Source organism: Photinus pyralis, unplaced genomic scaffold (genome assembly GCF_008802855.1).
Source record: "Photinus pyralis isolate 1611_PpyrPB1 unplaced genomic scaffold, Ppyr1.3 Ppyr1.4_LG1, whole genome shotgun sequence".
NCBI classification, from domain to species: domain Eukaryota; kingdom Metazoa; phylum Arthropoda; class Insecta; order Coleoptera; family Lampyridae; genus Photinus; species Photinus pyralis.
The window spans coordinates 24,107,009-24,134,573 of record NW_022170249.1 but is presented as its reverse complement, the minus strand read 5'-3'; the positions used below and the strand labels follow the sequence as shown (position 1 = coordinate 24,134,573).

The window sequence follows — 27,565 nt, the reverse complement described above, 5'->3', positions numbered from 1 at the left end:
ACTCTTCAACGGTGTCCATCATCGTTAACAACAAAGTCGATATCGGAGACCTTTTCATATTATAATCGCGTATTCTTCGAGGTATTTTCTTTTTAAAGTAGGTACCCTCGAAAGTCCCTAATAAGCTCCAAATTATAAGATGATTTTGGCGTTTTAAATATTAACCTATGTGTCTGTTTTGCATTGGAGGGTCCTAATTAAAATCTATTTTTGTGCCAAACGGCGAGAGTACGAAATTTTTAAACTGAGCTCTAAATTAACACCCATTAATTATGAAAGGGGTTTGAACAAAATATTTGTTTGTGGAAGGGCTAACTTAATGGACATCGCATTTTGAAGCAAAACATTTAGAATTTTGGAACAAGCCGGACTTTTTTATAAGGATTATATACAGTTCACAAAAAGTATTCACCCGCGACAGAGATATTCAACCCTGTGATGTATCACTAACGTTAAACTTAACGTGCAGGTTATCTAGAGTAAACGTTATTTTTTTGCCATACTCGAGGCCATACTCAATAACGCAAAATAACGTTTTTTTACAGATGACCTGCATGTTAAGTTTGACGTTTCTGATACATCAGAGGGCTGAATATCACTATAATCGCGTAAACTTTTAGGAAATAATGAGAGATTAATCAAAACTGGTACTATGCTAATGTTAAATCGTGTGCGGGTGATTGAAGACAAACCAGAAATAGAAAGGAGCACTTTTACACCGTATTTAAGAAAGTGTATGAAAAACAAGTTTACTTTGCAATTGAGTTGTCTTGGCTAATCCTTATCCTAGCTGCATTTGCAAATACGTATAACTTAAACGATTAGAGTTAAAGCCGGTCTCTCCAATTACTTTAGTGAGTGTAGGCTCTCCCGATCCTAATTACAAACATGTCCAAAGCTTCCGTAGGCAAGTGTATATTGATTTAGAAGTAGGTTCGTCAATACCCCCTACGACGTTGCTAGCTTATGATAAAACGGTTTTCAGAATTTTTTTGTCGAATGACGATCTAGTTTGCTTTGTTTGTAAATCTAAAGGTCATAAAGCGTCTAAGTGCCCTTCAAACTGCAGCTCGAATAATAAAGAGTCAAATGACAATACCATGGAACAGTTAGTCACTCCAGTTCGACAAAGTCGCCAATCATTAGTAGAGATGGACTCGGAAGAGCCAATTAGGACATCCGAGGAATTGCAAGGTAGTGAATCAATGGTACAGATGGACTCGGTAGAGTTCAATAGGACATCCGATGAGTTGAGACCTAAACGGGCACTTGCGTCATCCTCTGCGGAGACTACAGCGTCAGGTGGCACATTTAAAAAACCCGCGAAAAAAGCAAAGCGTTCCGATTCAAAGGAGTCCCTATCGATAGAAAAGGATTCCACGTTGTTTACGGAATTTAAAAATGTTTTTCAATCGAAACAAACGGTTATAGATTATGATAGTTTTTGCAATTTTCTTATGCGTGCAAAAGGTCAAAGCAATCCCTTTCCAATAGCTAGTGAATTCTGTGAGGATAAGCAACAATTTGTTGAGTTAATGATTGAGTGTCGAAAAGCGGTCAAAACCAATCGACTCAAAGCACGCTTAAAACGCCTGATTACTGGATTCATTAAGCTCCTTCCAAGCTTCAATACGCCCACGGATTACTCAGAAAACAGTTCAATCGCTTCACAAGATTCCTTCTTATCGGACCAAGAGCTAGAATCGCTGTGCGATCCATCATCCTCTGAAACTGCGTAAACGTTTTATTTTGCTTATTTGTCTTTACTATTTTAATTTTATTTTACATATTACATTTTACATAATGCATAATAACAATAATTATAACAATTTAAACCTTTTGCAATGGAATATAAGATCTGTTGCTGCCAATAAACCGAATTTAGAATATATGTTAGCAGAGTGTAACATCCATATAGCCCTTTTAACGGAAACCTGGTACAAAAGTAACCACATAGATTTTTTTAAAAATTACACATTAGTAAGACACGATCGTACGGATGGTTACGGTGGCCCGTGGCGCCGCTATACTTGTACATAGAAATCTTCAATACACTCCGTTGAATATTAAATCTGATAATGCTGAAATTAGTGTGTGTGGGGTCAAGTTGCTAGATCTTGATCTGAATGTAATGTGTTTATATAGGCCGCAGGGTTACGCGAGTAACATAACAGAAGGCGAGTATTTGCACATGTTAGGGCAATTAGGGAAGAGGTACATGGTGGGTGGTGATATGAACGCACACAATAGGGCCTTTGGTTCATCTAAAAACGATAACGCGGGAAATATTCTATTAAAAGTAATAGATGGGACTAATAGCGTGTTTTTGAATGACGGATCAGTTACGCGCCTCGGGCGCCCAAACGAAGCGAGATCTGCAATTGATATTACATTTGCATCGCCAGGGATTGCTACTCATATCACTTGGAAGGTAATGGATGATACATATGGGTCAGACCACTTTCCCATTCGCATGAACTTAAATTTCAATTTACAACTCCAGTTCACCTATTACCCTACAACTCGGTGGAAAATAGATGATAAGAAAAGTCTAGAATTTTGTAATTACGTGGATCGAAGTCTAAACGCTAAAGAGGTACCCAAGTCCGCAGCAGAAATAATTGACTGTGTTGTGGATTCAGTGCAAAAGGGATGCGACAGTAATTTCGTATTAAGAAAACCTGTGTTAAAGAAATCCAGACCTCCACCCCCATGGTGGGACAATCAATGTTCTCATGTGGTACACTGCCGGAAACTTGCGGTAAAGAATTACAAGTTAAATCCAAACTTGGATAATTTCATTACTTGTCAAGAGACTATTGCGCACTCTAAAAGATTTTTGAAATACAAAAAACGCGACAGTTTCCAAAATCTATGTAATAACTTAAACACATCTACGTCCTCAAAGAAATTATGGAATATCGTGAGAAAATTTAAAAGATGTCCTACCTCTCACCACGTCTCGGAGTCATATATTGTAGAGTTCGCTGACAATTTAGCCCCGGCGTACGTGCAATCAGAAAAAAACCAGGAAACGTCAAACGTAAACGATCCTTTTTTACAACAACCATTTTCAATTGAAGAACTCATCAAGGCAATCAAATCAGCTAAGAATACAGCACAAGGTTTTGATAATATTACTTATCCGCTATTAAAGTGGCTGCCCACCGTGGCGAAGGAATTATTGGTAACTGCATTTAATAGACTGTACCTGTTTGGAGATAGCGTGCCCACCTTTAAAAAAATCATTGTTGTCCCAATAATTAAGCCCAATAAAAACCCAAACGATGCAAAATCATATAGGCCTATATCACTTTTGTCGTGTATATTTAAAACATTAGAGCGAATGGTCAAGAATAGGATTGAATGGTGGTTGGAAAGGAAGAAAAAGCTACAGTCATTTCAATTTGGATTCAAGCGAGGTTTAGGCACCGCTGATGCTTTAACAAAACTAGTTTCCGACATACAAATAAGTTATTCCAAAAAAGAAACAGTAGGAGCGGTTTTTATCGATTTCAAGGATGCTTACGGATGTGTGAAATTAGACATTTTGCAGAAGAAACTCATTAAATTGGAATTCCCGAACCAACTAGCCCAAAACCTGATCGGTTTGTACTCTTATCGAGAGATTTATATAAGAAGTGGCTAAGGTCAATTTATAGGCCCTAGATGTGTTTTTGAGGGGCTTCCACAGGGATCTATCAATAATTTGTATACGCACGACTTCTTGACTGTGCAGGATGATAGCATCAGTGTAATTCAATACGCTGATGATTTTATTATTTACACGTCACATAAGAATGTATCTGTGGTCAAGGAGCGTTTAAGTAAAGCCATTCGGAAAGTTAAGCAATGGATGTTCAGCAATGGTTTGGATATGTGTATTGAAAAATCTGCAGTAGTATTCTTTTCACGGAAAAGGCGATATAATTTGAACCCTGTGGTTTTAGATAATACACTATTTCAGGTCGTTAAAAGTGTTACATACTTAGGGATCAGATTAGATTACAAACTAAACTGGACGGAACATATACACATGCTAACTAAAAAATGTGAAAAATCCCTCAATATTTTAAGATTATTGACTAGAGTGGGATGGGGAATGGATTTTCCAACTGCATTAAAGGTTTATAAAGCACTTACAAGAAGCCTAATAGATTATGGTTTGCATTTATATGGAGCAGCATCAAAACCAAATTTAAAAAGACTCATAGTCATTCAAAATAAAGCCTTAAGACACTGCATTGGGGCTATGAAGTCAACGCCTGTAGAAGCATTGTATGTGGAAGCACGTGAACCACCACTCGAGTTTCGAATAAAGTATTTGGCTTTAAAATATGTTACGAAAACAATCGCCCTAAAACTGGAAAATATTTACAACTCGCTACAAGAGCTTATGTCCCACGATTTAACCTCGGCTTTTTGGTCTAAAAAGAAGTCTCCTCCGCTTTCCGTGGCAAGCCTTTATCTTCACGAAGTAAAAATTCCTCTTTGGATACAAGAAATTCCGGACGCTTCCTATCACGATTTTTACGTCGGAAGTCTGCCAACGTTTTTCCCTAGTTATATAGGGGATTTTAGACATGATTGCCAACTAATTTATAACACCTTAGACAACTTGAAATGTTGGGAGATAATATTCACAGACGGTTCTAAAAGCAAGGTGGGAGTCGGATGTGCATTTTACGAGCTATCGACTAAATATTCAAAGTTATTTAATCTTGGAAAGGTCAAATCTATATTTACAGCTGAAGCGACTGCAATATTAGAAGCATTAAAATATTTTTATAAACGTAATGTAGCAAAGAACCTGGCCATAATGTCAGATAGTAAGAGTGTCCTGGCCACTATCAATAAAAGGGTCCATTATTTTCAATCCCATCCTTTAATTACCGCTATTAGAGCAGAGGCCTTTAAAATTATAAAGAAAGGACATACTGTTGCGTTTTACTGGATCAAAGGACATGCAGGTTTAAAAGCAAACGAACTGGTAGACGAATTGGCTAAACAAGCTGTACAAGAGGGGATCAGTCTCGAGAGTACCACACCAAGAACAGACCTTCTGAATGTTCTCAAAAGCAACATAGTTGAAGCCTGGGATATATATTGGAAGGAGTATCATAAAGAAAGACAAACACAGTATGCTTTAATCCACCCAACGGTTAAGTTTAGACCATGGTATTCTGATAAGTATACCCCAAAAAGATACTTTTCGATAATTGCACGTCTTAAATTTGGACATGGGAGGTTTCCATCTCATTTGTATAAGATCGGGGTTGTAGATTCGCCAGGGTGTGATTGTGGATTCGAGACTGGTGATTTGAATCACATATTTTTTAACTGCGAGCTGAGAAGGCCCTTCATTGATCAGATGAGTGCACGGTTAACAGAAAGTGGTGTTCATTTTCCCATCAACATCGTTGCTCTACTGAGTTCCAACTGTAGACGCATTTATGATATAGTAATTGAATACGTAGCTAATACTGGGTTAAATATTTAAGGGTGTGTGCGTGCATGGATCTGTATGATGTATCCTCTGTATTGAACCTCTGTCTTACCCTCCTATACAAATCAAGGTCGCTACCTGTATTGTTAAATGTAAAATGCCATGATAGACCTCTTGGCGAGAAGAGTGTGTCCTGTGTTATTCCTATAGAGTAAATGAATAAGTTACTGAAAATGTTGCTAAATGGGCATAGATCCCGAAATAGCAAATATAATAAAAAAAAAAAAAAAAAAAAAACCCTGTAAATTTCTTCAAACGCATTCAGAGAAACAAAGACGTAACTTACATGAGTGACCTTGTGTTGTAGTGCAAAATCGTGGTCCTCGTGAACGTGATTTCCTCGGTGAAAAAATAATTATTATTTCTTTTGAAATTAGAGTGACTTTAATAAATCGATTAATACTGCAATTCTCTCTACCTAAATTCCACTTTGTGGTGCAAGGTCGTGCTGAAAATACACAAACGAACAATAAAAAAAGATAAGGCAGAAAGAGTGAATATATATGTACATAAGTACAGAACCTTGTGTTTGTTTTAATTGAACGTTTTTTGCTTTTTCTTCTTGAACGACAACCCTAGAGGTAAATTTGAAATGAATAATTTGTCATTTTTTAAGAGTATCGTTACCCCTAATGCTATCTCATAATTGTAATAAAATTTGAGAATTAAGCTAAATAAGACTCCAAATGCAAAAGTGCCCTTTTGGTATCCTAAAGCTGCTTCCCAAAGTATTCATACGATTTTGATTAAATTTCAGTAGTGGTAAATTGGAATTATGAAAATGCAGCAAAGCCCTTTTGACATCCTAACTCTATATCTTCTATAGTATTTGTCTTGACGGAAAACCCGAGGGAAAACCCCTTCACCAAGGCCTCGCTTTGTGCTGGAGAAATCCCAGAGCACAACCCGAGAAGTAATCGAATTGTAATTTACCTTACCAAAATTATCAAAATTACTAAATTATTCCAAGAATTGTTCTCAAATCACAATAGGAAGTAAGTAATTCGAAATAAGTGTGTGCTTAACTCGGCTAAAATACAGGCTTAAGAATAAGAAGGTATTTTCAGTTGTATCATTGAATAAGTTATTCTCGAAGTTATTCAATAGTTGTATATGAAATGACATTCAAGGGCAGCTTTTGAATGTTGAAGGAAAAATGAAGGGAACCGTTTATCAACGAGTGAAAGATGTCAGCTATTTTGCAACAGCCGTTCACACCACTAAACAGATTTTATAAAAAAGAATGATTGATACATATTTCCCATCCGAAGTGCGTTACAAAATTTAGTTATACAGAAAGCAATAGCATAGGTAGAAGTAACAGGAAGATAAACTACCTATATATAAGCGTTCTAAAACGGTAATTTAATGAATCTGCTTTATGGTAGGTAGCAGTAATTATTATGAACCATAGAACAGTCGATGACCATGGACCCATTTCTACGTAAAATACTCTCTGTCGGAAACCAAAATCGTTTCTTCCTTCCCATATTGTACAAATTCTTGTTACTAATTTCGGCCAATAAAAAACAAGCTCACGTCGAGATTATTATTACCTGCGTTGTGGCTGTTCTCTATTCTTGTGCCCGTACATTGTATTTACACGATTATTTCGTGGTATATTTAGTAATTTAAGGGGCGTTTCTTGAAGAATTTGATGGACGAGTCGGCCTTGGTTTTGTTTTTTAGTGTTTTTATCTTAACAATCAAACCAGCTCTTAGACCGCCTCTGCATAAATCACAGTTGTTGAGGTATCTTATGGGAAAATTATTATTTTGTAGCTCGTTTAAAACATTTAGTTACTCAATAGGAGGATTATAATTAATGGCGGTACTGTTCTGGCGTATACCAATGATAAGTACCTACAAAAAAGGCTTAAAAAAGTCAACCCTCCTTAAGTATATGCGCTCGCTAGTGTGTTGTTCATCAATGTCTCCCTAATAGGAGAAAACAAAGCCCGTTTTCTTCCTACTGCAACCTGCACTTTTGACTGGCGTTTATTTGTTTTAAACCATTGTCGGCTTTCCATATAAAAAGTAACACTAACGGAAGACACAATGGCGGAAATTCCTTCTCGATTTATGCGAGAATTTAACTGCAACAAAATCCTCGTAACCGTCGAATTACTAGGATTCCGTATTCCTATTACGTTAATTGTTTTTGATCGAATTTGATTAAAATTCTCAGCTGTTCTAATAATAACGACTTTTGTTTGTGCTGTTATTAGACGCGGAGTAATTGGTTTTGATACAAAAGGGGATAAACTCTGTAATTGTGGCTTATGCGGGAACGTTTTACAAATATTTTTAAAACCGTGTTGCGTGTCAGAAGTTGTAAGTGTAATTAAAGGAATTTATGGTGTATATGCTAGGTATTTTTATTAATCTCGCGAAGTTGACGTGCCACTCTTTGGGAATTATTTAAAACATATTGGTATTTTAGTCTCGGCTTTTCATATAACGTGTACTGCTCACAGATGTTCGTATAAGTATATCCTGTTAAACGCATTTCTTGGTATATTAATTCCAGAGTTTGTTCTTTATATTCAGTTTCGATTACTTATACAAAAAGGCAAATTACCTAACGGTGCCATTTAACAAAGGAACCTTAGCAATATGCAGTACCATTAATCAATGGCAATATGTAATGTAGTAAAGATAATGGCATTATGTGGATAATGTTGACATTTCTGTATTTCATCGACCAATGGGAAATATTATGCGAAATTACATTTTCTGAGTTTATTAATGCTTATTAATTGCTGAAGTTCGATTAGCTCACGTTTACTATTAATACACATTATATATCGGTAAGTTAAAATGGAAGTTTGATTGATTTTGGTGCGGTAATGTGTAAACTTGTACAGCGCGTAGGCGGTTTAATCAAGATTTGAAAAAGAGAATCGCGGCTTGTACATTTTTAACACATTAAATTTGGAATTGTTGTCTAAGTTAAAAATAAAACTGAGAATGTCTTTCAAACTTTAAATTTGAAATTCATTTTCAAGATTTTAGCCAGAAATTATTCCCTGTATAGTCTTCATAAACTTCACATTCGTCTTCATGCTCCAAAGGTTATGACTAAATGTTGCAATTTAAAGTACGAAGGTATTTCGTATGAATTAATTAATTGCGTTTGAATTTCAATTTTATAACGGCGCGGCAACTTGAAATACTTTTTTAGCACCCCTTTAAAATGAAATTTCATCAAATATATTTTGGAACGCTTGTACTCTCAAATAATGAAATTTTGGCTTTCAGGAAAGAAATTCTAACACACTCTTCATATAGTAACTTTCAGCTCGCTTTTCAAAAGTAATGAGAACAATCTAAAATACCATATTTTTCCCTTTTGCACCACGATGGAGCTGTTAAATTACACGCTACTGAATATTCAAGGGAATTTTGAAGTATTTCAAAAACATTTCTAGTCTTTCTAAATGCATTTATGAATTTTAATGTTAAGTATTTTTCGAGGTATTTTCGTAGTCTACAGATACTTTTTGGATATTTTTCTTTTTGTTTGAAAAGAAAACAAGTTGTAAATCAGCATATGCATGATTAAAGCATTTTTGGTAATGCAGGTCAGTATTTTATTAGCGAAGTTTAAAATTATCGATCTCACGAGTAATTTTGGCTGCGTTAAATAATTAATTTTATTTAATTTCAATTGAGGGTACGTCTTCATTTTGTAAAACAAATCACAAAGTAAATAATAAGTTTTTATACTGGTAGCGCTATCTAGCGGTAAAATTATAGCACCTCCCAAACCCATATCGAAATTATGTTCTTCAATTATCGATCTCACAAGTAATCTAACTCAAAATAGACTAGTGACTGCACATCTACAATATAGCAGAAAGCTTTTAGTGAAAATTTGAATTCTCTAGCTATTGTAGTTGTGGAGATCTAACGCGAACAGCCGGCTTGCCAACCATAACGAATATAATAGCGTATTTCTTTAAAAAATGCGCTAAAAAGAGGAATAATTTCTCTACTTCTCTACGTTTTTTCGAAAGTTTTGGAAAATATTTGTCAGTTATGACGAACATGAGACCTATTTTCAGAGTTTGCTTAAAGTATAGCCCTTACCTATAAAAACTCTAACCCTTTTTAACAAATTTCGCAGTTCGGAAGATGCATATACTTTATGTTTTAAACAGAAACCTCCTTTTTTCTGTACAACAGTGTATCCTACAGTCAAAAATGATAGTAACTTTTAATTATAACCCCCTATGTAAAATAATAGATTTTTTTTATTTAGTCCAAATGCAGATTGGAAAAATGCAAAATGTCAGCTATTTTCGTGTACCTATCAGGAGAAATCGTATAAAATTGATAATATTTTAGCCGAACCTACCCTTACTCAAAAACTCACATGTAGACATTTTCAGAAATTTAATCAAATTTGTTTCCTTGTCTCACAGCTCGCCGTTGGACACCCTGTAGCACGTAGTATATCGTTAGAATCGTTTAAATCCTTTCTCCATTGAATTGTGTTTAATCTTTATACCTCCGCTAGTTTCTGAGATCCTCATCTTTATCATCAGTAAAAACTCACCCTGTATAAGTAGATACCGGGTTATTCACTATATTTTGATCCTCTCGTAATATCGTAATAGTAAACCGGATAGGCACCACTTATTCTTTAGTAAATGTAAGAAGACAGAGAATACTTACCGAATGGGGGAACAAGGTCGATAACAAGGCTGACTAAGAGATTCTTGTTCTAACTCTGGATAAGCTAAAGGAATATAATAATCGACAGGGGTCATAAACAATAATTGTCACAATCGAAGGTAATTCAATAAATGATATCAAACTATTACAAATATAGGTAACATCTAGATCTAAAATGTCAAATTTTAAATTTGACTCAAATTTTTTAGCAAATTGGGAAATTATCTATGTCAAAACAGGCTTCCGCAGGAATACACGGGAGCTATAATTGTTAAATGACTCTTCTTTTTCTTGGGAGTCCACAATCCTAGGATTGGTTGGGCGCAGTTGGACTATTTGGTCTATGTATCTAAGCCTCTGTCGTCCTACCCCTCTCTTGCCCTCTGCCCTACCTTCTATAGCTAGCTGTGCTAATCCTCGAGCACGCGCCCTATCAGTCTCGTCCTCGCTGTACGGTTTTCCACATTTCTCTATTTTCCTGTACTAGCTCCAAAACTGCTTCGTTTATTATCCTACCCTCTAAAAAGCATTATGCGGGTCACACTGTAATTGGGCGCAAACTTGTTGAGGGCCCAGAATAAGAGATGGATAATAAATAAATAAATAAATCCTCATTATCCTTTTACAGCACCACATTTCGAATGCTTCTATCCTACTTTTGTCTTCCCTGCCTATCGTCCAGGTTTCGCATCCGGTAGAGCTACACTTCATATGCAGTTTTTTAGCAGTGTTTTCCTAATTCCTATAATTATTCTCGAACTTAGCAGGTCCCGCTTTTGTTAAAATGCTATTTTTAGCCGGCGCTATCCTGGATTTTATATCTGCCTTGCTACGATTATCTTGTGTAGCCTGACTTACTCTAATAACAAAATTCCTTTACATGCTTTAGAAAGTGTCGTTTCCTATTCGGATCTTTATCTTTTTCCTATCCTCTCTTTTCGCGCATTTCATTACTTTCGGTTTTTTCCTTGTTGATTTTCATACTGTAGTCTCTAGATAGTATTCCCTCCATACCGTTTGAACTTGTTTCTAAATCACTTTCCTTTTCTGCTAGTATATTACTATGTCATCCGCGTATCTCAGCATATATATTGTTTCGCCCTGCACTTTGACCCCTAAGTTAAAATCCTGCTTTACTCTATTTATGGCTTCCTCTGCACCTTGGCCTCCCCCTCCTCATCCTGTACGTTAATCACCGCGCTCTGTTAATTGTAGAGGTATAAATTACCCTCCTATCTTTATATGTTATCCCTGCCTCCTTCATTATGCTAAATAAAGTGTTCCAATTGACCCCAAATCAAACATCAAATGTATCAAATGTAGTAATATTTCTATTGTATCGAAAATCAGTATGTAGGTAATCAAACGTTATATAAACGAGTCGTCGAAATAAAACTCACGTTTGAACTCTGGTTGTAACGGCCTTTTGAGGTCAGAAGGGCGCTTTTCTGCCTTATCTGTAACAGAAACAAACAGACAAGAGGGATAGCTAGTAGCGCGGCATATAAATATTGCGGTAGCAATGTCTAACGTCTGACACTAGGGTAAATCGAACACTAACACGTAAGTGATACTTAATAAGAATTTACGTTGATTAAACAACAAAGTTTTGATCGACAACGAATTGTCCCTACAAATCGGGTATATAAACGCATAATTTGACATTAACATCAAGAAAACTACTTTAAGTACGAGGCGCAAATAACTAAATTTCTATACTACAATAGGGTGATCTAATTGAAACTGTAAATAAGATAACACGAAAAACTCTTCGGAGTAACTAAAAAACGGCGACATATGTTCCGGAATAAGTCTTCAAAAATTAATTTACAAAGCAACGGTAACTACGAGGTATGTAAATTAAGTAATGAGATTAATGCTGTAGCAACCCTGGTAGTGTCGGTAGGTCATACGCGCTCAGTACGTTCATCTGGCTATCCGTAATCATTTTTCGTATAAAGTTACCTCATTCCGAAGTGAGTGATCTGGTTCGTTCAAATCGTCGGTTGCCAGTCAGACTGATTGCAGTGAACCAGACAACCCATTAATAAAACTGTAATTGATGGAGGATGAGAAAAATGTGTGCAAAAATAGTTCCAAAAAATTTTTCAGAAGTATAAAATGCATCAACTGGAAATGAAACCCGTTTCTTAGAAATTGTCATTATTGGTGCGGACCAGAGACCAACAAAAGGTGAATTTTTGGCAAGACAATAATTTTGCTGCCATATCAAGGGACATCATTTCAGAATCCGAGTTCCAGCACTGCTATGACGAGTGGAAGAATCCTCTGCCAACATTGTGTCGCTTCCCAGGGGTACTAATTTCAAAGAGATAGTATTATTGTAATTATATTTAAATAATGAATATTTAGAGCATCAGTCTCATTACTTAATTTATACACCTCGTAAATATCGGTAAACAGACTAATATAAAAGATATGAAACGTAGTTAAGCTGGTACAAATAGATCTTCGAAGTTAATCTGTAAATCGTTTCGCTAATGTCAATCTCAGTAAGATGGCAGGTCTATGTAAAAATGCGGTGTCATCCACGTACTGCGAAGATAATAAGTAATATCATGGATGGGCGACTTAGAGTTTTCAAGTTGGGAGCTGTGGACCGCTTTTGGGACACCATGTATAAATAATACTACCAAATTTGAAAAATTGTGCTTAGGTTAAACAACTGTTGTAGGTAACTTATTTTTACAAAACCTGATAGAAAATGAATTAGAGGGTCAAATCAAAGAATGTTTTACCGTAGATGTTACCTGTGGCGATATTGCTCCCAAGATTAGATTAATACCTAGAATCTAGATCGTACCAATAAACATCCTTTCTGCACCTTGAATGTGGAATATCTTGGGAACTAAAATTCAAATTCAGGAAATTTTCGAATTTTGTACTTTATTCTACTCTGACCGTAAAGGTTTGTAAAGCAAATAATAAATGAATGCCACCTTCTTTTATTATTCCCTTTACAAATAAATCTTCCATTGAAGCTTTTGGAGTAGAAAACGGTTAATTTTCATGGAAACTAATGGATGCCATACTGGATTGAATATCACTAATTATAGAACATTTGTTAAGTTTGCATATCATGCTTTGATTCATGATGATAGTACTATTATATCCTCAATAATTAGCCCATTGTTATTGTCTAACATTGCGTAGAAAAAACCTCATTACGTACGAAACTCTGGCTCAATAACTTAAAAGTAGTAAGGGTTGCGATAGGGTGCAGCTGATACGGTATAGCGTGTCCTGGCATAGTAAACGCATTAAATTTATGGAGCATTGCGTTACGCGTAAAGTTAAAATGAGGTCCATTCCGATACACACATAGGAATGAAGGGTCAACGGTCAGCTGAACGGGAGTAAGACACACACACGTACAAGTTACCTGCGGGTAATTCATTTTGCATTATACATCGCCCACGAAAAAATAGCGATCTTTAATTAAAAAGTACCGTATAATTATAGTTTATTTGTAGTTGCATTTGGTCTGATTCGTCGTGTAAACTAGCTGCTATGTCATAATGATATCAATAACGCACTTACGAAAGTATTTCATTATTACTTTTTTAAAATAATAATATCTTTGGCCAGCTTGAAGAAGACGAGTACTTTGTTTTGCTACAGTCCATACCTACTTTCAATCCAGGTTCGGACAGTAAAAAAGCATTCCTTTACATTTATGGTATTTGAACGCGTTTACTGCTTAAACCACAGTAGTTATAATATCGAGAGTATCTACTATAGATCTAATATCGACTACGAGATCTACTATATATATATCTTATATCTTGACATTTTTTTCCATTCTATATCGTTAGTCCATAGTCGATATGCCAAAGATCTTAGAATATACGCACCGTCTCCAAGGTAAGGTGTTGTATCATGGCGATTTCGGAAACTATAGCCGATACGAAGATGATCAAGTGCAATTAAAGAAATATGTATTATCATGCTATCAAGAAAACAGAAAATACCGATTACTTCCGAAGATTATGCCAGAAAAAACGAAATATATCTACCGATTGTTATTATTCTCTGGTATTATTTGATGAGGTAAAAAAATGAAAAATACTTTCTTATTACCACTATATGACCTCTACAAGACCGTGTTAAGAAATTTTCAGTACGTTTCGTTTCGGACGAGGTTTCGGAGGAATCATCAACTTTTTTTGTTATGTGGTCCCTAAAAAAGTACATACTGTATTGCGTAGCATTTTTTTATTACGAATACAACGATGAACGAAAAAAAGTCGGAAACTCTTGGTTACAACAGGATGGTGCACCTACCGGAGAAATTTTCCATTTTCCCGGGAATTTGTCCGATAGATATTCTCGCACGATTATTCTCTCCATTTTGGGGAATATGGACTGAGCTTTTTTTAATACAAAGAGGACACTTCGGACCTTCAGTTTATTTGGAAAGTGACCCATCATCTTAAATGGTTTTTAACTCGAATTAAAATATGCTATATATGAACTCTCTGTAATCAATAATTACAAACTGTAAAAGAGAGAAATTTTGATCTCAGTATTGCGAAGACAATGATAAGTATACAGGGTGTTTATTAAACATGCGGAAAAAATGTATAGGGCTATTCCTTGGACTATTCTAAGGATATTTTGTCCTTCGATGATTTTTGATAGAGCGCTTTGTTTCGAATATACGGGGCGAAAAAGAATTTCGACCATCCAATTAAGGTAATTTTAAAATTATTAACGTAGCCGTTGAAACTGATTCATTTGTCTATTTGACTTAATTAATAATTTGACTTAAACCCCCTGGATTATTTTCCTATGGGGCCACCTAAAGTCATTAGTTTATACTTACTACTCCAGTGGAACATGTGGAAGTTTTGAGAAAAAAAGCGCCCTATCAAAAATCATCGAAGGACAAAATATCCTTAGAATAGTCCAAGGATCAGCCCCTTAAATTGTTGTTGCATGTTTAATAAACACCCTGTATAGTTTAATTCCTGTTGCCATAAAATCCTTTTGGGGGAATTTGAATTTTTCTAGCACCAGGTGAGCAAATGCAAGGATTTAGGATCCTTTTACTTTATCCTGACGGCTTTTGATCTAGTAAAGGTCTAAACATACGAGCAGTAACCAACAGTGTATTTTCATTTGCCCTAAAAATTGAAATGGTAACTGAACGGAACGGAAATATGGTTCTCTAGTGAAATTTTATGATTATCTCAGATGGCGAAGGAGTGAAAGGTGCCACGAAACCTCTGAAGGGTGACTGTATTTTATTCTAATGTATTTTTAGGTAGTATATTTCTAAGATTCATTTCATTATAGATAATATAGCTAAAGTGTATACGTGACTATTTAAAAAAGATTAACAAGCACATATCCTGAATGAAGCATAAATTAGTGCCAGGTACACATCCTAAAATAGTTGCAATTCGAAGGGAGTAAAGAAGTCCGCCTTTATCCTCTATATATAGAGAGCTTTACTCGTAAATAAAACGATCGCAGGTGCGGCGTTGAAAGAGCTTGAAGTGAAAATATAAATGCATTTCCGAAAGCAAGTTGTCAGAAAATGGAATTAAACTTAAAAGGGGGCTGAAGCACAATTTAATGCGAAATCATTAACTTGATTAACTTAATTTTCGTTTTGAGCAAGTGTAGGAGTGGAGTGTATTATTAACGAAGGGTTTTCACACGGTAAACATTTTCTTTATAGTGTGTTAAGGTATGCAAATGCGTGCGTGTTTATGTAGAACGGAAATATATGATAAATAAACTATTCTTCGCAGACGAATGTTCGTTTCGGCCCCTTTAATGTAGAGAATTGGAGGTGATGTTAAATACCAAAAAGTTAAAGCAATATTCCAGACGCATCCGCCAATAATTGCCTTTCGCACGTTTCAGATGAACTTTGTTTATTATTATTACCGCAGTTTCTCCCCCGAAACAAATATTTTATTTGACTCTCTCCCATAATAATTTACGCACCCATTTTGTCTTATTCTATACTATTGCAGAATCTCTTTTGCAACTGAAAGGATTCTCCTATACGCTTCTACCTGGTAACAATAAAGTGCGAGTTTTATTGTGGTATAATCGATCGTTTGAATTGATAATCATCATTTTATTGTTACTATAATATATATACGTTTATTTACAGACCCTTACACAGTTATCGCTCTTGAGTAATAGAATGGTTGTATTCTCGTGGGCGACCATCTCTATCTTATGTCAAATTCTTTGTAAGTAAATGTTCTATCTATATATTTGCAAGAACAATGTCTTCGGGTAGGTTTGCATCAGTAACGATGATAATGCAGTTCTCACCTCTCACTTGTTTGCCTTTTATTTTCAATTAATAAACATTGTTCAACCATCAACAGGAAAGATCATTAATGTAGATTACCTGATTATCTACAAAGTTGTTTGTTATAGAAACCATTTTTGTACTTTTTCCAAAAAGTAATGGTGTTTTAATAATCTTCTTCTTGGAGTTCACAATTCTAGGATTGGTTGGACGCAGTCCTCCACCCTTTCCTATCCTGCGCTAATATTTTCACTTCTACATAACTATCCTTGCCTACGTTCCTAACTATTTGGTCTATGTATCCTGAAATCTGAAATCTCACCCTTTGTCATCCTACCCCTTTCTTGTCCTCTGCCCTGCCTTCCATAGCCAGCTGTCTGAGCACGTGCCCTATCATTCTATCTCGTCTTCTCTGTACGGTTTTCCACCCCCAAGACTGCTTCGTTTGTTACCCTATCCGTCCAGCTAATTCTCGTTATCCTTCTATGGCACCACATTTGGAATGCGTCTATCCTACTTTTGTCTTCCCTGCCTATCGTCCAGGTTTCGCACCCGTACGTATGTACGTTTTTAGCAGCCTTTTCCTAATTCCTATATTTATCCCGGATCTTAGCAGATCCCGCTTTTGTTCAAATGCTTTTTTAGCCTGCGCTATCCTGGATTTTATATCTTCCTTGCTACGATTATCTTGTATAACCTTACTACTCGTTACTACCTAAATAGGAAAATTCCTTTACGTGCTTTAAGGTGTCGTTTCCTATTCGGATCTTTATCTTTTTCCTATCCTCTCTTTCCGTGCATTTTATTACTTTTGTTTTTTCCTGGTCGATTTTCATACTGTAGGTAGTCTCTAGATAGTATTCCCTCCATACCATTCAATCCTGTTTCTAGATCCCTTTCCCTTTCTGCTAGTCATCCGCGTATCTCAGCATATGTGTTGCTTCGTCCTGCACTATGACCCCTAAGTTAAAATCCTGTTTTCCTCTATTTATGGCTTCCTCTATCTACGTAAAGGTCGAGGTAAAGGTTAAATATTGCCCGCGACTAAGCGCGGCCCTGTCTAACCCCCCTCTGCACCTTAGTCTCCGCCTCCTCACCCTCTACGTTAATCACCGCTCTCTGTTCCTTGTAGGGGTTGTAAATTACCCTTCTATATTTATATGCTATCCCTGTCTTCTTCATTATTCCAAATAAAGTGTTGACCCTTCCTATTGAATGCTTTTTCTAAATCTACGGAAGCCATGTAAATATAGGGAGGGAGGGACGGAGTGAGAGAGTAAAAATAAGTAAAAAAGGCATTTTGCAATCTGGGCATGCGCGCATTCGATTTTTACTTTTAATTGTGAAGATAGAAATTTGTCGCTCCTGATATCTGGTCATATTAAAAAAAATTAGTAGCAGCCTCCCTCGCTACTTAGTGGTGGGAATAAAAAAATTGCGTTTTTTCTTTTGGTTTAATTTGTAATTTGATTAATGCTACTTCTGATTTGATGTATTTTCTGAACTGCTTGCCTCACCTCGATAGGTTAACCCGACGACCGAACTGATCGCAACGTCGTCCAACTGTCCATCTTTTGGGTCACATTTTCTTGGCTTTGTACGCCATTATATGTTTCTCGGGCGGTGTGCAGTTGGGGGTGAGGGATCGCTCACTTCTTTTCGTTGACTGAGCCCTTTATTTTCGGTCTACTTACGAACGAGCGATAAAATGACAGTACTCGAGACCGAAAGTCGACGGGAACGCGGAATTGGTATTTGGGGATGTAATGTTATGCATTTTACAGAACCAAAATTTGAAGGGTTATTTTTGACCACGCTAACAGTTGCAATAAAGTGTTCTGTGACTCACAGAATCAAAGTCGAGGCTCTTTTCTGGAGTCAATCTCAACTATAATCTTTACAACTGCCCTAATGCTATTCAAAATTAATTAAAAGAGCTCTATGAATCAATAAATAATAAAATTAAATAAGCTAATTGGAAGAGAACCAAGCAAGAGGATATAACTAACCCCTTTAGTTAAATTTAATATAAATTACGTGAGCGGTTCGCATGTTTTGTCAACTTTGTAATTCCTAACTTTAATTTATTAAGTCCGCCCCTGACCAACGTCCCCATCTGTTGCATTTATTCGTAGCAGGCCATACACAGATTCATATAGGATTATATAGGTACTTACAAATATGTATTATTTATCTAAATCATCCAATTAGTACTAATTGAAAAGAATTTACCTTGCAGTGAATTTATTCCAATAGTGGTTCGCACTGAATCTCGCACTGAATATAATTAACAAAATCTTCTAAATCGCACATTTCTACTCAATTGGCGTCCACAGTCTCTTTTCTAACTAGAATCGATAAATTTCATTCAACGACTCAATTGCACTCTCTTTTACAAAGTAAGTTACTTCCTTACTTCACAATCAAAGGTGTTTAAGTGCCCCCTGAGCGCTTTCCTTACGATCTAAATATCCATTCCATGCAACAGGGCCCCTACCTTAAAAAATGTATGAAGCAAAGAAAAGTCTTTCATAGTTCACTATCGTGATTATGATTATGCAATAATTTCTGTTTGTTGGGGAGAAGGTAATTAATAATTAAGTATAATGAATAGTGTAGCTTCATTTAATGTAATTGAAAATGTAAAGTTTAAAAATACGCGGGTATTGCCCGAATGTACAAACTTGTTTTGCCGTAGTTAAAGCAGGCGCTGGAATTGTTACCTAGAGAAAAGGGAATTTGATTTTGATATTGCAACGTAGACACATTAAGAGCAAAATTTTACTCTAAAACCTTGTGGTTTTGGTCAAAATAATTTTTAATTATTTCACGCCAGCGCCCGGTTTAGGTATGATTCTTTCAAGTCAGTAGTTACCCTAATGTGTTAAAACTTTTAGTTTGTAAAATCAAAAATAAAGCCAACTCGTCCTGCCATCTTCTTTCACAACCCAACCCGCCTACCAAGCTACCGGTGCAATAGGAATGCCTTTTTTTCAATCGTTCCTGAAAGTTTACAACTGGTTTAGTTCCTTATTTCCAGAATAACATATACTAAACCATTTTAGAACCTTTCTCTTTGCCTTAGACACTTATGAAGAGACGCAGCGTTTTTTGTGGGAAACTTAGTCCTCTGTAATTTATCTTCTATAAGTTTTTTTCTAAATTTTTCCTATATATTTCGGTATGTCCTGCGATATGAAATGAAAACGCACGATCGTTATTTTCGTAAGCAACCTTTATAAGACTCCACTAGTGGAAGGGCAATAGGCTGCAACCCAAGCTTTGCTCATTTTTTACGTGCATCGACCATAAACTGGATGTTAAATTGTTAACTTTGCGCTTATACCTCGACTTATACTAAAAGATGGTTTTAGCTAGAAATATTTCAATTTATTTATTTTGTGTTTTATGGCACTATAGCATTTCTTTCTATTATTGAAAGCAAAATTTTTATTATATGAAATTCTTCAGTACGTGTGTTGTGACTGACGTTGATGTCGCACTCTGCTATTTGGCGTACCGATCGATGCATGGGCCAAGTCACTTGTGTAGTACCGTGCCGATTTTTTACATTCTGTGCGCTGGGCTAATTTGAAATTACACAAGATTTTTTCGAGGATTTTTTCCACTTTCTATATACAAAAACCTTTAATTATAAATAATGATGTAATTACAAACAATGTTGACGATAAAAAAGGAGCTTTACATTTAAAAAACCCGAACTCCTACGAATAAATTTACAATTATTTCATATGTAAAATTAATAAAAAAAAGAACTCGTATGACCTTTCGGCAATTCTCTAGTATTCTGAATTACCGAAAGTTTTTTAGAGCCCTATGAAAAGAGAACCACCCAATCAGATTAAACGAAATTTGAGCAGGGCCAGGGGAAGACTAAATTTTGTTTCCAAAATTGTTGTGACTTATGTCGATTTTGTGACAGTGCCATTTCTAGATTTCCAATATAAAACCTTGCAATTATTTTACTTGCACAATGAGATTAATCTTACTTTTAATAAAATTTTCAATTTGCTGGAGATTCCAACCATAGCGCTTCGGCTGATTTAGGTATAAAATGATTGTGGGGCAAGTTAAATTTTCTTCCAAAGAAAATAGTTTTGTTACGTCTCTTCTTAGCAAAGAGGGACTAATTGCGAACTGGATTTTGAATAATCTTCGTTTGTATCGCATTCATCATTATTTTGGGATAGCAGGCAATGCATTCAAATGTAATTTGCGAGGTAATTTGCTAAATGATGAAGAGATGATACGGTTGGCTTTTAATACAGCATATAGGGAGAGACGCCAGATTTCTTTTGCTTTCCACAAGAAAGAAAAATAAATCATAACGACCGGATATCCTCCTACACATGGCAAATATTCACAGACGTGTGCTGTACTAATTATGGATTTTTTAGGGTCGTAACAGTTTCGGGTCTCTTTACAACGCCAAAAACGGTTGCTGTAAAGGTAAAGCTCGTGTATGGACAAGTGGAATGTTGCAATAATTGAATGAGATGAGAACAAACACGACGATCTGCAATATCATTAATGATCTAAATTTGTTAAGGCGAAAACAAGTTTCAGAAACCAGACTGTTAATATAACACGGTCATTGACATTCAAGTTCACGTGTCCAACAGTTAATATTTCTTCAATCGGGGATGCTTTATTTTCCGATAAGTTCATAAAGCAAAAAGGATTTATTTTATAGCATGGCCGATGCAAAACTGCGATGAGCGGTTAGAAAATGCCACACGTTTAAATAAAACGGCAGGTGAATAAACAAGTCGAGTTGCACACATCTTGCTTGAACCTGCTGCTCTTTTCCCCCTTCTTAATATAGGAAGTAAAAGCATTCGATACAAAAATTCTCTATCAATCGTTGCACTTTCAAATGATGATCTAATCTCAATAGTCCGTAAAATGTACACTCGTACTTTCCAATCCATTCGACTTTTGTGCTCAACTCCTCAATCAATCATTCTATTTTCAAACAAACTCACTACGTTCTCATTTGCATAATGTCCAATTGTATTAGCAGTTGATAGTTATGTAAATATGTACATTCCTCCTTTTTTGTTACCTGCTTTTACTAACTTTAGCACCATTTTATGCTTAAATTTTCATGAGTGACAAGTTTTTGGTTACTCAAAGAATGGTGTCAGGCTTCCAAGCATTTGCTCTGTAATTCATTTAGGTTTATGGGATATGGTTAGGTTAGCATATCTCAATATGATTGAAAAGTCGGTCAAGTTTGGATTCTTCGTTTAAGGTGACGGATTCTTCCAACCATCCCTCAAATGATTTATTGACCCCGCTTCTTCTCTGACTCGTTGTCCATCACGATTATGATATCTGCTCACTTCATTACGGATAATTCTTCCGAAAAGACATCACTGGAAATTTTATCGAGATTCTCTGCAATTCCTTAGGGTTAGTTACTTGTTTTTAGTGCACTTTTACTTTTAAAAAATAAAAAGTTTGTATATATAGAATTGTTTGAACGAACTCAAAATTAGGTTTCAAAAATTAGGAAGAAAAGTGCAAACTGCAATTCTTATTCGGATAGGCCGCTACTAAAGTTTGTTTCGATAAACTGTTACTAAGACGTCGTAGCACATAAATATTGCTGCTTATTTTTTTTATAAATATACCTTGCGTGCATTGAAAATTTTAAAGTTCCGTCGGGACCCCTAGAAATTTTACCGACTGAGGATAGTGATAAAAATGCCGTTTTAACGTTTGAAGCAGCTTCTCAGTTTTATTTGTGTTTAATATTAATTCGTTGGTTGTGCACCATTCAGAAGCAATCGAAATTAATTTGTCTTTTAAAACTAAAGTTTCTTCTAAAGTACCTCGCGGTATAGTTAAAGTGCAGTTGCATGTACTGTGTAAAACCATTAAAATATATGAGAAATAATAGGGGGCCTAAAATTGATCCCTGTGGAACGCCTCTCTTAATAGGTAATTTGTCAGACACCACTCCATCGTACACCACATGCTGAAATCTGCCAAACAGATACGAATTAATTAATTTTAGGCTATTCGGGTCAAACTTGTACGTAGCGGATTTGCCTTCTAGAGGCAATTTCCCAAAGAAGCTGTTAGAATCAAGTTGGCGGGAAGGTCCAATTTGACTTCCTAAAGAATGGCCCAATGAAAATGTTCCAACAGTTGAAACCAGTATTTTTGAAGAGAAAAGAGAGACGGAACCAATTTTCATAAACTGTAACAAAATTTCAAACTGGTATTACAACCACAATACAATCGATTGGAAAGGTGGGTTTTTTTAAATAGACAAATTGAGATTTTCACTCGAGAATAGGCCGAAAAGTGGTGACTTTCAAAAATTTAGAACATTTTTCACCCCGCTTCCACGTACAGAGCAAAAACAATCTCAAATATATGGTCCACTTTGAAAAGACGGGCAAGTAGAACCAAAATCCAAGTTTTCTGCAAAATCGATGATATGTGACAGAATTATACGCAATCGCCGTATTTTTATCTTCATAATGACTGGACGAATGAATACACAGGTGTAACTTGTTTACTTGAAACATGCAATGACCAAAACATACGATGCCATATGAATAAAAGAAACTAGTTTCAGATGATAACGCGCAAATGTGAATTATTCGTCACCAGTTGTATCGTGGCCGCTTTTCGGGTCGGATTTTAACAATATCGTACCGTTTACCTGGCCCAATTGTCGCGATATTTATTAATTGTCGTTATTTAAACTATTAATTGTCTTCAGTGAGTGTGCGTTACGGCCGTAGACATGATTTGGTGCAATTTCAACCAAAGAAAAAGGTATGGAATCAAAGAGTTTTTGTAAATTTTCAGGCATAAAGTAGGAAACGCTTTTGTTTCATATCAGGTTTCATATGTATACCGGTATTTTTTATAGAAAAATTAAAATTAACAATTCATTGTGATGCAATCCAAATGATCAATTATGAAATGAATTTCCATGAATGGAAAATGGAAATACGAGTATGAAATACATATTTCTTGCGAGAAATTACATTCCAGAGCTGTACGTCAATTTCTTAGTTCTACATTCAGAATTGTGTTACGACTACTATTCGATGAACAACAATTTTGATTTTCAGTTAATGGCCTGTTTCGACATTCATTAAATAATTACCCAGCACATCTGTTACGTCCAAAACGCAATAAAAAACCTTTGAGAAAGGAAACGAACTGTTTATTTCGAGGTTTATTTGTATTTTTGCGTGGGGGTTAAACGAATTTTTTTTGTACGTTAGGGGCAGATTTCACCCCCTCAGACGGTCGCTAAACGAATGCCAATTTTGTGTGTGTTACAGAATGTGAATCTTAACGTTTTGACTGGCACGAGAATTTGAAATCTTTTTGCGTGGGGATTAAACGAATTTTTTTGTACGTTAGAGGTAGATTTCACCCCCTCAGGCGGTCGCTAAACGAATGCTAATTTTTTCTGTGGTACATAATGTGAATCTTAACGTTTTGACGGGCATGAGAATTTGAAATCATTTTTGCGTGGGGGTTAAACGAATTTTTGTATACGTTAGGGGCAGATTTCACCCCCTCAGACGGTCGCTAAACGAATGCCAATTTTGTGTGTGTTACAGAATGTGAATCTTAACGTTTTGACTGGCACGAGAATTTGAAATCTTTTTGCGTGGGGATTAAACGAATTTTTTTGTACGTTAGAGGTAGATTTCACCCCCTCAGGCGGTCGCTAAACGAATGCTAATTTTTTCTGTGGTACATAATGTGAATCTTAACGTTTTGACGGGCATGAGAATTTGAAATCATTTTTGCGTGGGGGTTAAACGAATTTTTGTATACGTTAGGGGCAGATTTCACCCCCTCAGACGGTCGCTAAACGAATGCTAACTTTTTCCGTGGTACAGAATGTGAATCTTAACGTTTTGACGGGCATGAGAATTGGAAACCTTTCTTGTGTGGGGTTAAACGAATTTTTTTACGTTAGGGGCAGATTTCACCCCCTCAGACGGTCGCTAAACGAATGCCAATTTTGTGTGTGGTACAGAATGAGAATCCTAACGTTTTCACGGGCATGAGAATTGGAAACCCTTTTTGCGTGCGGTTAAACGAAATTTTTTGTACGTTAGGGGCAGATTTACCCCCTCAGACGATTGCTAAACGAATGCCAATTTTGTGTGTGGTACAGAATGAGAATCTTAGCGTTTTGACGGGCATGAGAATTGGAAATCTTTTTTTCGTGGGGGTTAAACGAATTATTTTGTACGTTAGGAGCAGATTCACCCCCTCAGACGGTCGCTAAACGAATGCCAATTTTGTGTGTGGTACAGAATGTGAATCTTAACGTTTTGACGGGCATGAGAATTGGAAACCTTTCTTGTGTGGGGTGAAACGAATTTTTTTATACGTTAGAGGTAGATTTCACCCCCTCAGACGGTCGCTAACGAATTGCCAATTTTTGTGTGATACAGAATGTGAATCTTAACATTTTGACGGGCATGAGAATTTGAAATCTTTTTTGCGTAGGGGTTAAACGAATTTTTTTGCACGTTAGAGGTAGATTTCACCACCTCAGACAGTCGCTAAACGAATGCCGATTTTGTCTGTGGTACAGAATGTGAATCTTAACGTTTTGACGGGCATGAGAATTGGAAACCTTTCTTGTGCAGGGTTAAACGAATTTTTTTATACGTTAGAGGTAGATTTCACCCCCTCATACGGTCGCTACACGAATGCCAATTTTGTGTGTGGTACAGAATGGGAACCTTAACATTTTGACGGGCATGAGAATTTGAAATCTTTTTTGCGTAGGGGTTAAACGAATTTTTTTGCACGTTAGAGGTAGATTTCACCACCTCAGACAGTCGCTAAACGAATGCCGATTTTGTCTGTGGTACAGAATGTGAATCTTAACGTTTTGACGGGCATGAGAATTGGAAACCTTTCTTGTGCAGGGTTAAACGAATTTTTTTATACGTTAGAGGTAGATTTCACCCCCTCATACGGTCGCTACACGAATGCCAATTTTGTGTGTGGTACAGAATGGGAACCTTAACATTTTGACGGGCATGAGAATTTGAAATCTTTTTTGCGTAGGGGTTAAACGAATTTTTTTGCATGTTAGAGGTAGATTTCACCCCCTCAGACGGCCGCTAAACGAATGCCAATTTTGTGTGTGGTACAGAATGGGAACCTTAACATTTTGACGGGCATGAGAATTGGAAACCTTTCTTGTGTGGGGTTAAACGAATTTTTTTGCACGTTAGAGGTAGATTTCACTCCCTCAGACGGCCGCTAAACGAATTCCAATTTTTGTGTGGTACAGAATGTGAATCTTAACGTTTTGACGGCCATGAGAATTGGAAACCTTTCTTGTGTGGGGTTAAACGAATTTTTTTGTACGTTAGAGGCAGATTTCACCCCCTCATACGGTCGCTACACGAATGCCAATTTTGTGTGTGGTACAGAATGGGAACCTTAACATTTTGACGGGCATGAGAATTGGAAACCTTTCTTGTGTGGGGTTAAACGAATTTTTTTGCACGTTAGAGGTAGATTTCACTCCCTCAGACGGCCGCTAAACGAATTCCAATTTTTGTGTGGTACAGAATGTGAATCTTAACGTTTTGACGGCCATGAGAATTGGAAACCTTTCTTGTGTGGGGTTAAACGAATTTTTTTGTACGTTAGGGGCAGATTTCACCCCCTCAGAAAGTCGCTAAACGAATTCCAATTTTGTGTGTGGTACAGAATGTGAATCTTAACGTTTTGACGGGCATGAGAATTGGAAACCTTTCTTGTGTGGGGTTAAACGAATTTTTTTGCACGTTAGAGGTAGATTTCACTCCCTCAGACGGCCGCTAAACGAATTCCAATTTTTGTGTGGTACAGAATGTGAATCTTAACGTTTTGACGGCCATGAGAATTGGAAACCTTTCTTGTGTGGGGTTAAACGAATTTTTTTGTACGTTAGAGGCAGATTTCACCCCCTCATACGGTCGCTACACGAATGCCAATTTTGTGTGTGGTACAGAATGGGAACCTTAACATTTTGACGGGCATGAGAATTGGAAACCTTTCTTGTGTGGGGTTAAACGAATTTTTTTGCACGTTAGAGGTAGATTTCACTCCCTCAGACGGCCGCTAAACGAATGCCAATTTTGTGTGTGGTACAGAATGCGAATCTTAATGTTTTGACGGGCATGAGAATTGGAAACCTTTCTTGTGTAGGGTTAAACGAATTTTTTTGTACGTTAGGGGCAGATTTCACCCCCTCAGAAAGTCGCTAAACGAATTCCAATTTTTGTGTGATACAGAATGTCAATCTTAACGTTTTGACGGGCATGAGAATTGGAAACCTTTCTTGTGTAGGGTTAAACGAATTTTTTGGTACGTTAGGGGCAGATTTCACTTCCTCGGGCGGTCGCTAAATGTATAGCTATATATCCTTCTAGTAATTACTTTAAGGCTGTCACAGCGGCCACTTTTTAAATGTTTCAATTATCCTCCGCCACTGGACGTTCGGGGCGTCTTCGGCAATTTGGCTGCTGAAAACTGGCTGCTAACTTTACCCAGGACATAAAAAATTACGTTCAAAGACGAAATAAAAAGCTCTGAGAAAGTAAAGGAACTGTTTATTTGGCGGCTATATATTCTTCTTTTTTTACCTTGACTATCCCCCAATGCCTATTACCATAGATAGAGTGTAAATAATGCTTTATATCCATTACTTATCATTAGTGGATTGAAAACATGACTCTTTGGTGGTTCTTTAACTTGAAAGCTGATTTCAGTCAGTACAACAAATTAAGTTACTTCAGGAATTACTTATTTTACAATCTGAAAAAGCAACTTTCAGTTACAGATCTAAATGTTTCTCACAAAACAACATGAACCCTTCAAAAAACTTTTAAGTGGGGAATCCTTTGTGTAATCTACTTCTTGTATCTTTAAATAAATTATCACCTTTAAACCTGCAGGCGCCACCGGTACAAGTAACTTGAAATACAACTCGAGAACCCTTTTAAACACAAATGCTATACGTGAAGTTATAATTTTCAATTTTGCCATAAATTCAATATGGA

The 27,565-nt window shown here is 36.3% G+C and overlaps 1 protein-coding gene across 4 annotated transcripts in view; it reads left to right on the top strand.

The window, feature by feature from the left end:
* LOC116160495 (protein prickle-like) overlaps positions 1–27,565 on the top strand; it is a 316,299-nt gene that overhangs the window by 22,404 nt on the left and 266,330 nt on the right. The window contains exon 1 of one of the 4 annotated variants that reach the window (XM_031473703.1): positions 23,156–23,300. The exons of the other annotated variants lie outside the window; for them this stretch is intronic. The gene's annotated coding sequence lies outside the window, so the exon portion shown is untranslated. Of the gene's footprint in view, positions 1–23,155; positions 23,301–27,565 lie in introns of those variants that run through there. 4 annotated transcript variants of the gene reach the window in all.